Raw genomic sequence first — 10,548 nt, 5'->3', positions numbered from 1 at the left:
GGCCATTAACATTTTAAATAACTCTAAATTTATGCTGCCTGTCCAACCTAACAGTTGGCAGGCAGGCGAAAAGGCCTTTACATTTTTTTAGGAAACCTCATGCATGAGCGGGATGAGGTTTCCTAAAGCTTTTACAAATCAAATAAAAAGTTTATTTGAAAATAAAAACATGTCCCATCTCATGGGAGGGGACATGTTTCACTAATTTTTTAATGTTTTTATTTATTTTTTTGAAAAGCGCTTCAATCTCCCTGAGGCAACTCCATGCATGCACGCGAAAGAGCGCTGGACATGACTCTTCCTCCTCCCCCGCCCATAAGGGGGTCTGTCATTGTGGCTGTCTGACTTAGAGTGACTTTTGGAGAGAATTCCAAGGCGAGATCTTTGAAAGTGAAGATGGGAATCCCTTGTGAGAGAAAGAGAGTTTCACAAGATTGGTTCTTTCACAAGTATTTCCTGATGTCTGGGTGGGTTGTATGGACTCTGTCTTGGTTGTATTTGCCATTTAGTATGCAGCGTGGTGTTTTTGACCATAGTTTGCCTGTTAATTCACATGTACCTTGTATTATCCCTGAATGTTAGAGTATAAGATAGATATTGTAGATTGTTTTATCTTTTTGACCTTGTATAGTAAAATTTATTTTTGTTTGTTCAAAATTTGTGGAATCTTGTGGCTTTATTCTATTAGTGAGTGTCTTGAATCTCAAACTTTGTCTACTCTAAATAAAATGTTGTTGGTGCCTACCCGGGTCTTACCAAAAACGCGGGGGTCTGATTTAGGTACGTAATATGGCATCACAATGCCTTCCACAGATTCCCACATGTTGCAGTCACAGCATGCATGCCATGGTCTGCCTAACATTATTTATTTACTTAGCTAATTAGTTACTAATTTACATAGGTAAAATAATGGCAAGTCACTCACTTGGAGGCCAAAAAGAATGCTACTTTAGCTACCCTTTTCCTTTTTGTATACTTAGAGAAGCTCTTTACATTTCTTGCTAGTTTATTCTCATAATCTATTTTCTCAATATTATTTTAGGAAGCAATGATTTGCCTTTGGATGTGTAACAGACCTTAGCTGCTTGCTAGCCTTGGTTAAGATGAGATCTGAGTACTAAATTCAGGAACAAATCTTGTGTGCACTTCTTTGGGTGTGTGCTGCTGTCTTGCCACCTCTTTTGTGTTTGCTAACCAATTTCCATATCTTCATTCTACCTATTCTAGCCGATTACAGCTTACTCATGCTTTTTGTACCACCATTGGCAGTCATTCTTTCCATGCACTGTGCTCTAAGCATTGGAATATCCCCACACCAAAAAAAACCTCTGTGCCTTTCCATCTCACTGTCATCCTTTATGACCCTCCTTAAATTTCTTTTGATTAAGCTTATAATCAGCCCTTTCAATATCTTCTTCTTTGGTTCAGTATCAATTTCTAACTGGTTATGCTCCTACAGAGTGCCTTGGGATGTTTTTTGTGTTAAAGGTACTTTGCAAATCCAAGTATTTGTTTTGTAATTATCAGAAAATAAATGTTGCAGAGGAATGTCTTTACTCAACGCAAACCAAAAATGGTGGGTTCAAATTTCAAATTCTAAATTTGAAGGGCATAGCAAAGCTTAAGAGTTTGATCAGCCGATTTTGTTGCTTGAAAGGAAAGATCACTGATGTCTGAAATAAACAAATATTCTACAGACAGAGCAGACAGTAATGCACCTAAACAGCTTCACTGTTAGGTATCCCTAGTGAAATTTAGGATGTTGCTGAACGATAAATGTTTGGTAAGACTCTTTGTGACAACATTAGATAAGGACCAGCTGCACTGCAAACCTGCTTAGAATAAATAGTATCCTGGCAAGTCAAGAGTTTTCAAGGAGGTTGTCATGGTTAAAAAATGGCATTTAATTGAACTGACAGTCTGTTCAAGATGAGAAAGCAAACAGTGTAATAGTTTTGAAATGAATCATCGTACTTGTAATTCAATAACTGAAAGGGAACATTTTCTGAAAAAAGATGATTAAGACATTTATTTTAATTGGATAGAAGCGACCAGCATTGACTGCAATATTTCCGATGTCAGTCATTACCGGAACACTGAAATTGTCTGCCGTGCTTGGTTGAGTGACTCGAGGACAGTTTTCAAATATATTCAGTGTGATATTGTGAAGTATCTCTCTGGGACCATTCAAGAAAGTGGGCTTGGGAACTTAACGCCCAGAAAAATTCCAGGCCCTGACTTTCAACTCAAGCTACATTGCTCTTCCGATACTATGCTCAAATGCAAATGGCCTAAATGAGCAGGAGGGGAGCTCACTGCCCAATTAGAGGCATTGAGTCTCCTCAGGAGGTGGGAGCTGCCTGCCTGGCACCAGCAGTAAAGGGAGGTAGCAGCCATGTTGGGCCTTGTCACTGCCTTGCTGGTAAGAGCAGGCAGCTCCCTGAGGTGGAACGCTGTGGAAAGCAGCCATGGACAAGAAGGGTGGGAGCAGTGCTTGTGCTGGCACTATTTGGACCCACAGGGTAAATTTTAAAAACAGTGCAAAGTAATTTACCTGGGCCTCATGGTGATCCCGACAGCTATGTAGAAATGTACACAAAACTGTTCAGGCTATTCAGGAAAATCATGTAAAAATTCCAATCTTGAGTTGACAGGCCCCCTAATAGCTTCTTAATGAGGTTAAGAAACTGTTAATTGGCAGCAACTGCACTTCTTGTTTTCTCCCCCTGCCAGCCCTTTCAAAATTCAAAATGATTTTGGCGATATTGAAATCCCTAGAAATTGGTGGAACCTTGTTGAGGTGTTAGGGATCTCGCCTGCTGGCTGGAGAACCGGTGACAGACCCACGCTGCCTCTTTTCAGGAAGGCCTGCTGAACCACACGTCGATCAGGCAGTGGCAATTCCAGTGGCTGGCTTTCCCCTGGGATCAAGACTCAAGGAGAGGAGGTCTTGCCTACCGGGAGCTGCCAGCGAATCAAAGGCCAGCAGCTCTTATGCTCAATAATGCCACAGGACTGCTGCCAGAAGGACATGCACCAGAGTCCCAGGATTGCGGAGTGGCCCAGGCCACAGGTAAGTAGTGTGGGGGGAGGGATTTTCACAGGGTTGGATCACAGGGAGAGGGGTGTAGGGGGTCGGCAACAAGGAGGCCCTCAGCAGTTCCCTCCCCGTTATTGATATCAGTCCCTCAATCAGGCATTGAGTGTCTTTGATCGAGGGACATCGCCCTCTGCTGCTCCACCCCAGAAAGCGACAAAGCTGTATGGTTTAAGCTGCCATGCACATTGCATGGGTTAATACCATTGGTGGCAGAATGAGGCCCTTAAGACATCATTAACTAGCCACTATCAACATCCATTGACCAGAAACTGAACTGGACTAGCCATATAAATACTGTGGCTACAAGAGCAGGCCAGAGGCTAGGAATTCTATGGTGAGTAACTCACTTCCTGACTCCCCAGAAACTGTCCACCATTTACAAGCACAAGTCAGGAGTGTGATTGAATATTCTCCACTTGCCTGAATGAGTGCAGCTCTAACAACATTCAAGAAGCCTAGCTAGTGACGCCCACATCCCATGAATGAATAAGAAAAACTTAGGTTCCTCAACTGGCAGTGGGGCAGGAAGCTTGACCATGGGCTTTTACGCCCAGAATTTAATCCTGGAGGCGGGATGGTTGCAGAATTCAGGAATACCACCGTCCGCCTCATTAAATGCGCTTTACCCCCTGCAAGCTCACCATCAGAGAGAGCAGAAGATTCTGCTCAACATCCAGGATCACAGTTTTTAATTTCTGCGTGTATTGGGTCCCAACCAAACAGCTCTTTGAAAATCAGGCTTGTGATGTCAGTAAGCATGGATGATATCAAACTTTAGTGAAGGCACCCCTGACTTGAAGATGTTTCCTCATAAACTGTTAATAAAATGTGCTTGTGTAAGTAATCAAGAAACACCTCATATCTTTTATGATAGTAAGGCCGCTGGTCCTGGGTGCTTGGTAGGGGTTTGGTGGTCCTTGCTTACTGGAGTGAACAGAGAGAGTTAAAAAATGGAGACAGATGGTGGAATTGCCCCAGATTTGCACTAAGGGCTGGAAAACGTTTTCCCGCTGGCTGCAATAGCAGCTTTTCATGCTGTATCATCCTAATCCCGCCTCATTAATCATGCATTCATGGGAAACATGCCACTTGCTGGTGGGTGGCCTCCAATTCACACACCACATAGTTGCCTCGCTTTTCCTCATGCCAGGTGCCATATTCACACCTTTCAGTGCTTCCAGCCCAGGACTGCTGTACTGAAGACATGGCCTTGAAAGGCAAGAAGACTGCAGCCCCCCTGATTCATTGGTGCATCCTTGGAATGCCTTTTGGACACTGTGGAGGCCCGCCATGATGTCCTCTGCCCCCATTCTGGCTGCAGGAGGGGCAGCAACATTGCTGCCACTGCCTCCCAAGCCAGATTGGCAATGATCAGTGCCAATGCCCTGCAAAAGAGGATAGTCATCCAATGTCAAAAGAGAATGAATGATCTTCTCCGTTCTGCCAGGGTAAGTTGCTCTTCTCATCACTCTCAACTCACACACTCACAAACCCATCGGACATCCACAATGATCTCACTCACAGCCAGTTCAAGGGACATCACCATTCGCTCTCTCACACACACCTTCATTGTCCTCAGCGCATCCATGGTACCACTCACCACCCACACATGCCAGGCATCCTTCTCATCTGGCCTGGCAGGCGTCCTGACTATCCTCTCTCCATCTCTATTCATGCAGGATAAGCTGACACACAGCAAGAGGGAGATGTTGCAGACTGGTGGAAGAATGCCTGAAATCAAGGTCTTCACCGACTGGCCGGCGAGGCTCTGCACTGTGCCTGTGCTGACAATGATGTTGGCGATGCTCTACCAAGTGAGGATCCAGCAGTGCAACATCCATCAGACAATCATGTTGAGAGTGATGTGTCCTGTTTCACAGGCCACTGCCAGGCACTAATTATCTCTCCTTGCTTTCGCAGGCACATCTGGGAAACAACCAAAGGGCTGCATGACCCAGGTACTCGACTCAAGCCTGAAGATACCTCAGAAATAGAAACGGCTGAAACCGTCATTAAAGCCCCATCACAGCGCTCACCTGCACCCTCCAACAGTGCAGAGACACAGACCTCGGTGGCACCAAGCTTTAGAGTATCCTTGGGGTCACGACCTGATTAGCACATTGCACTGTCTGATCCACAGCAGGCAGGGGTAGGGCCTTCCCAGGTTTCTGGCACTCAGAGAACTGCTGGAGGCCAGAAATCTGCTGAGTCCGAGTCAAATGACAAGTCACTGGACTCGGTCATGGCACAGTTGCTGGAGCTGCAAAAGCAAGCTCAAATATATCAGGAAGGGATGTCTGCTGCACTCCTCAGATAAAAGGCACAATGGAGGAGTCCGTCCAACTTCAGGCTGAGGTGATAGCACCAGCAGTGCAATGCAATGAGATCAACACTGGTAGGATGGTGAGTCCCATGGAGACCTTGGCCCAGGACATTGGTCCTGCACTGCTGAACTCCCATCATTGATGTCATAGTTGGCCTCCAGCAGTGTCAAAGTGAGAGGAGTCCGGGGCAGCTCGATCTCACTCCAGCTTCCCCTTCTCCTTAAGGAGTCAGCCAGGGGCCCTTGGGCACACATAGGGAGGAGGATCAGCAGGTGCACACCCCAGGGCCATTCATCCGGGCGACTCAGGGAGCGCCTGGTCGATCCGAATCCTCTCTTCTGTGACCCCAACAAATCCAGCTCCACAGGCCGAGGAAGGTGCCACTGCTGTACAGCAGGACCCCAAAAAACAGCCAGGGCCCCTCAGAAACTACCTGTCAAGGTTATCACTGACAGGGTTTAGCTGTCAGCAGGCTGCCTCCACCACTGCTGCGGATTTCTGGGGAGCACCAAGATGTACCTGCAGGGTTAGGAAAGTTAAGATGTAATTCTTTTGAGTACAAACACATTTCTATCTGTTCCTATTCAAATGAAGTTACATTGTTTCATAGTTTGCCATTGTGAGATTTGAACTCTTGATACTCTTTCGAGTACAAACCTGTTTCCATCTGTTTCAGATGAAGTCACATTGTTCCATAGTTTGCCATTGTGAGATTTGAACTCTTGATACTCTTTTGAGTAAACCTGTTTCCATCTGTTTCAGATGAAGTTACATTGTTTCATAGTTTGCCATTGTGAGATTTGAACTCTTGATCTGGGGGTTACAAACCCAGTACCATAACCACTTGGCTATTTAGGCCAAGCAGAATCATTGATACTCTTTCGAGTACAAACCTGTTTCCATCTGTTTCAGATGAAGTCACATTGTTCCATAGTTTGCCATTGTGAGATTTGAACTCTTGATCTTGGGGTTACAAGCCCAGTACCATAACCACTTGGCTATTTAAGCCAAGCTAAGATGTAACTCTTTTGAGTACAAACCCATTTCCATCTGTTTCAGATGAAGTTACATTGTTTCATAGTTTTGCCAGTGTGAGAGGTGAATACTTGATCTTGGGATTACAAAGCCAGTACCATAACCACTTGGCTATTTAGGCCAAGCGTTAAGAAGATGTAACTCTTTCGAGTACAAACCCATTTCCATCTGTTTCAGATGAAGTTACATTGTATCATAGTTTGCCATTGTGAGATTTGAACTCTTGATAATCTTTTAAATGAAAACCAAATCAACAAAATTGGGATAAATCAGGCACAGCCCCTAATTCAGGTCAGCTGTAAAACCAAGGACAAAAATTTAAAGGAACCTTACAAACTTTAAATCAAAATGTGATTAAAGGGGTCAACAAAACACCCCAGTCCCCGCAGTGCCCACCGAGCACGGAAGGCCTCGAGAGTGCCAGCAGACACCACGTGCTCCCTCTCCAGGGACATCCGGCAGCGAACATAGCCGCGGAAGAGGGACAAACAATCGGGCGGGACTCCCCCGTCGATCGGCCGCTGCCTGGACCTGTTAATGGCCAACTTGGCCAGGCCCAGGAGCAGGTTCACGAGGAGGTCCTCCTCCTTCCCGACCCCCTTCCGCACTTTGTGCCCATAGATCAGGAGCATGGGGCTGAAGTGCAAACAAAACATCAATAAAAGGTTTTCAAATAACTAAAAAGGGAGTGCAGCCGACAACACCCTATGTATACATGGTCCACAGACTCCACAAGACCGCAAAAAGGGCACGTGTCCTGAGAGTCCGTGAACCTATGCATCCTCTTATTATAGGGGACTGCTGCATGCAACACCCTCCAACTCAAGTCCCAGATAGAAAGGGGGAGGACACCTCCGTAGAGGGCCTCCCATCAGGGGAATCCGCCGCCGGACGGCAACAAGGCACGCCAGGGCGTGTCCGGTCGATGGACAAGGGCGAGAAAATGGAAGGTGTGCAGCAGCAGTCCATACAAAAAGACCCTCTTTGCCATGCCAAAAGGCACGGGGGGCATGTCCCCGAGGCGGCTCATATTGCGGGGCACCAGCACCCGAGGGAGGGTTCGGGGCTTGGGGCCAATGTGGAATTCTGTCCGAACAGGGGAACGCTCAGACGGAAGACCACCGTGCACCTGGGCCACCTCAAGACCTAAAATAACGTCGGGTCCGAGCACGACCGTTCTCAGGTCTTGGATGGCACCGGCTGCGACCTGGACACTCACAGACATGCGTCGCGCCAACTCCTGCGGAAGGATCCAGCCCAGTCCTCCGCCACCCAGCACATCCCCGATCCTGGTCACCCCTGCGGCCACAGCCCTCCTCTCCGCCAACCACTGAAAAGGACGGAGGGGCGGATTCCTGAGCAGTGGCTCTCTGACGATAGCCGCTACTCCTGACGGGGTAGAGCTGCGTCGCGAGGCGACCACTTTCCAGACCTTGATCAGGTCCTGGTAAAAGACGGGCAACGCCTGCAAGGAGCCACCGAGGCCCAGCTGTTCTATAAACAGGAGCTGCACGTCATAATTCAGGCCGTGCACCTGACTGAAGAAATATGTCGTCAGGGCACACTATCTAGGAGGAGGCTCGACGTAGAGGTATCGCTGCAGGGTCTGAAGGCGGAAAGTCGCCACCTGTGTGCGTAGGCACACTAGCGCCTGACCACCCTCCCTAAGTGGGAGACTCAGAACCTCGGCAGCGACCCAGTGCAATCTTTTGTCCCAGAAGAAGTCGACTAACAATTTCTGGATTCTTGTGACAAAGTCCGGGGGAGGGGTCAAAGTGTCCTGTCGATACCACAACATGGCGGCAATCAACTGGTTTATGACCAGAACTCGACCTCGGTAAGATAGCATTCGGAGCAGTCCTGTCCAGCGCCGCAGGCGAGCGGTGACTTTCATCTCCAGTTCCTGCCAGTTTGCCGGCCAGGATTCCTCAGCGGGGCAGAGATGGACCCCCAGGTAGAGGAGGCTGGTCCTGCTCCAGGTGAAAGGCCTGAGCTCATCGGGTAGGGGATCCATCTGCCACTGACCAACCAGGAGTCCAGAACATTTACCCCAGTTGATCCTGGCAGAAGAAGCGGCAGAGTAGACCTCCTGGCACTCGCGCATCCTCCGCAGGTCAGCCGGGTCACTAAACATAAGGAGCATGTCATCGGCGTAAGCCGAAAGGACTACCCTGATGCCCGGCCCGCGCAGAACCAATCCCGACAACCTCCTCCGCAAGAGGCGCAGGAAAGTCTCCACGCAAATAGAATACAACTGGCCAGACAGGGGGCATCGCTGACGTACCCATCTCCCAAAGCGAAGGGGCGCCGTCAGGGACCCGTTAACTTTCACTAGACACTCCGCGGCAGTGTACAGAAGTTGGATCCGGGCGACAAAATGCGTCCCAAACCCGAACGCTCGCAGAGTTCCGAGTAAGTATCCGTGATCCACCCTGTCGAACGCCTTCTCCTGATCGAGAGACAGGAAGGCGCTCGACAGACCAGCCCTCTGGGAATGGTGGATGATGTCCCGGACCAGATGGATGTTATCATAAATAGTTCGGTCCTGGATGGTATAGGACTGGTCAGGGTGGATCATGTGGTCCAGCACGGTGCCGAGCCGAGAAGACATGGCTCGGGCAAAGATTTTGTAGTCCGTGCTGAGAAGGGAGACCGGGCGCCAGTTTTTCAGAAGGCGGAGATCCCCCTTCTTCGGCAGCAGGGCAATCACGGCCCTGCGCCACGAAAGGGGCATCTCCCCAGTAGCAATGCTCTCCCCAAGGACCCCCGCGAAGTCGATCCCCAAGATGTCCCAGAACGCCCTGAAGAACTCCACGGTCAGCCCGTCTAGTCCCGGGGTTTTGTCCCTGGAAAGACCGTCGACTGTGCCGGTCAGCTCCCCCAGACTTATAGGGGAGTCGAGCTTTCCGGTGCACTCCGGGCCGACCTGCGGCAGGTCCTCCCACAAAACTCTGCAAGCTTCCTCACTGGATGGATCCGGAGAGAACAGGGCAGTGTAGCAATCTGATGCCCTCCGGGTCCGAGACAAGGGATCCGTCGTCGGCCAGCAGCGTAAGGAGCTGCTTACGGACCCCGTGTCTTTTTTCCAGCGAGTAGAAGAAGGGGGAGCTGCGGTCCATCTCCTTAAGGAAACAGATCCGCGACCTCACGAACACGCCCCGAGACCCGACCAGTTGCAGATCCCGCAGCGCGCCCTTCTTCTCATCGTACACCGACCGCAGGGCCGGGTCCGCGTCGGGCTGACGGAGACATGCCTCCAGGTTGAGCACCTCCTTCTCCAACTCCTCGACCCTGGATTTGCGTCTCTTTGTCGACCCCTTCGTGTACTCTTGACAGAAAACTCGGGCGTGAGTCTTGCCCACGTCCCACCATAGCCTCAAGGAGGGGAAGCCTCCCCGCTTCCTTCTCCAGCCGGCCCAGAAGCGACGGAACGAGTCCAGGAACCGCTGGTCTTCCAACAACAGGTTATTAAAATGCCAGTACGCGGACCCTGTCCGAGCGCAGAACGAAGTGAGCTCCGTCCACACCAGACGGTGGTCCGTGCACGGAACCTGCTGTATAGAAGCAGCCGGAACGCAGGACACATACACCTTTGAAACGTAAAGGCGGTCGAGTCTGGACGCTCCGACTCCAGGTGACAAAAAGGTGAACACGCTGGAGTCAGGATGGAGATTTCGCCAGACGTCCACCAAGTCGAAGAACCTGACCAGGTCCCGCAACTTACTCACACCTCGTGTGCAGTGCGGGGTACCGTGACGGTCCCGGACCCCGAGGGTGCAATTGAAATCCCCCCGAGGATGACGCACTCGCCAGCATCGATGGAGCCGAGATGAGTGGACACTTCTTCAAAGAAGCTTGCTTGCTGCTGCGTGCCCAGGGGAGCGTACACATTCACAAAGTGAAGCACCGCCCCCCCCTAGACGCACAGTCAGGTGCAGCAACCAGCCTGGCACCGGCTCCTTGCCCCCCAAAATCTCCGGCTGAAATTGCGGGGCCAACAAGATAGCCTGAATTGGAGGCTAGGTGACTCATGTAGACCCCCCCTCGCCACTCCAGGAGCCACGTGGCTTCGTCTCCCGGAACGGTATG

This window comes from Carcharodon carcharias, chromosome 11, assembly GCF_017639515.1.
Source record: "Carcharodon carcharias isolate sCarCar2 chromosome 11, sCarCar2.pri, whole genome shotgun sequence".
NCBI classification, from domain to species: domain Eukaryota; kingdom Metazoa; phylum Chordata; class Chondrichthyes; order Lamniformes; family Lamnidae; genus Carcharodon; species Carcharodon carcharias.
This window is presented reverse-complemented; position numbering follows the sequence as displayed.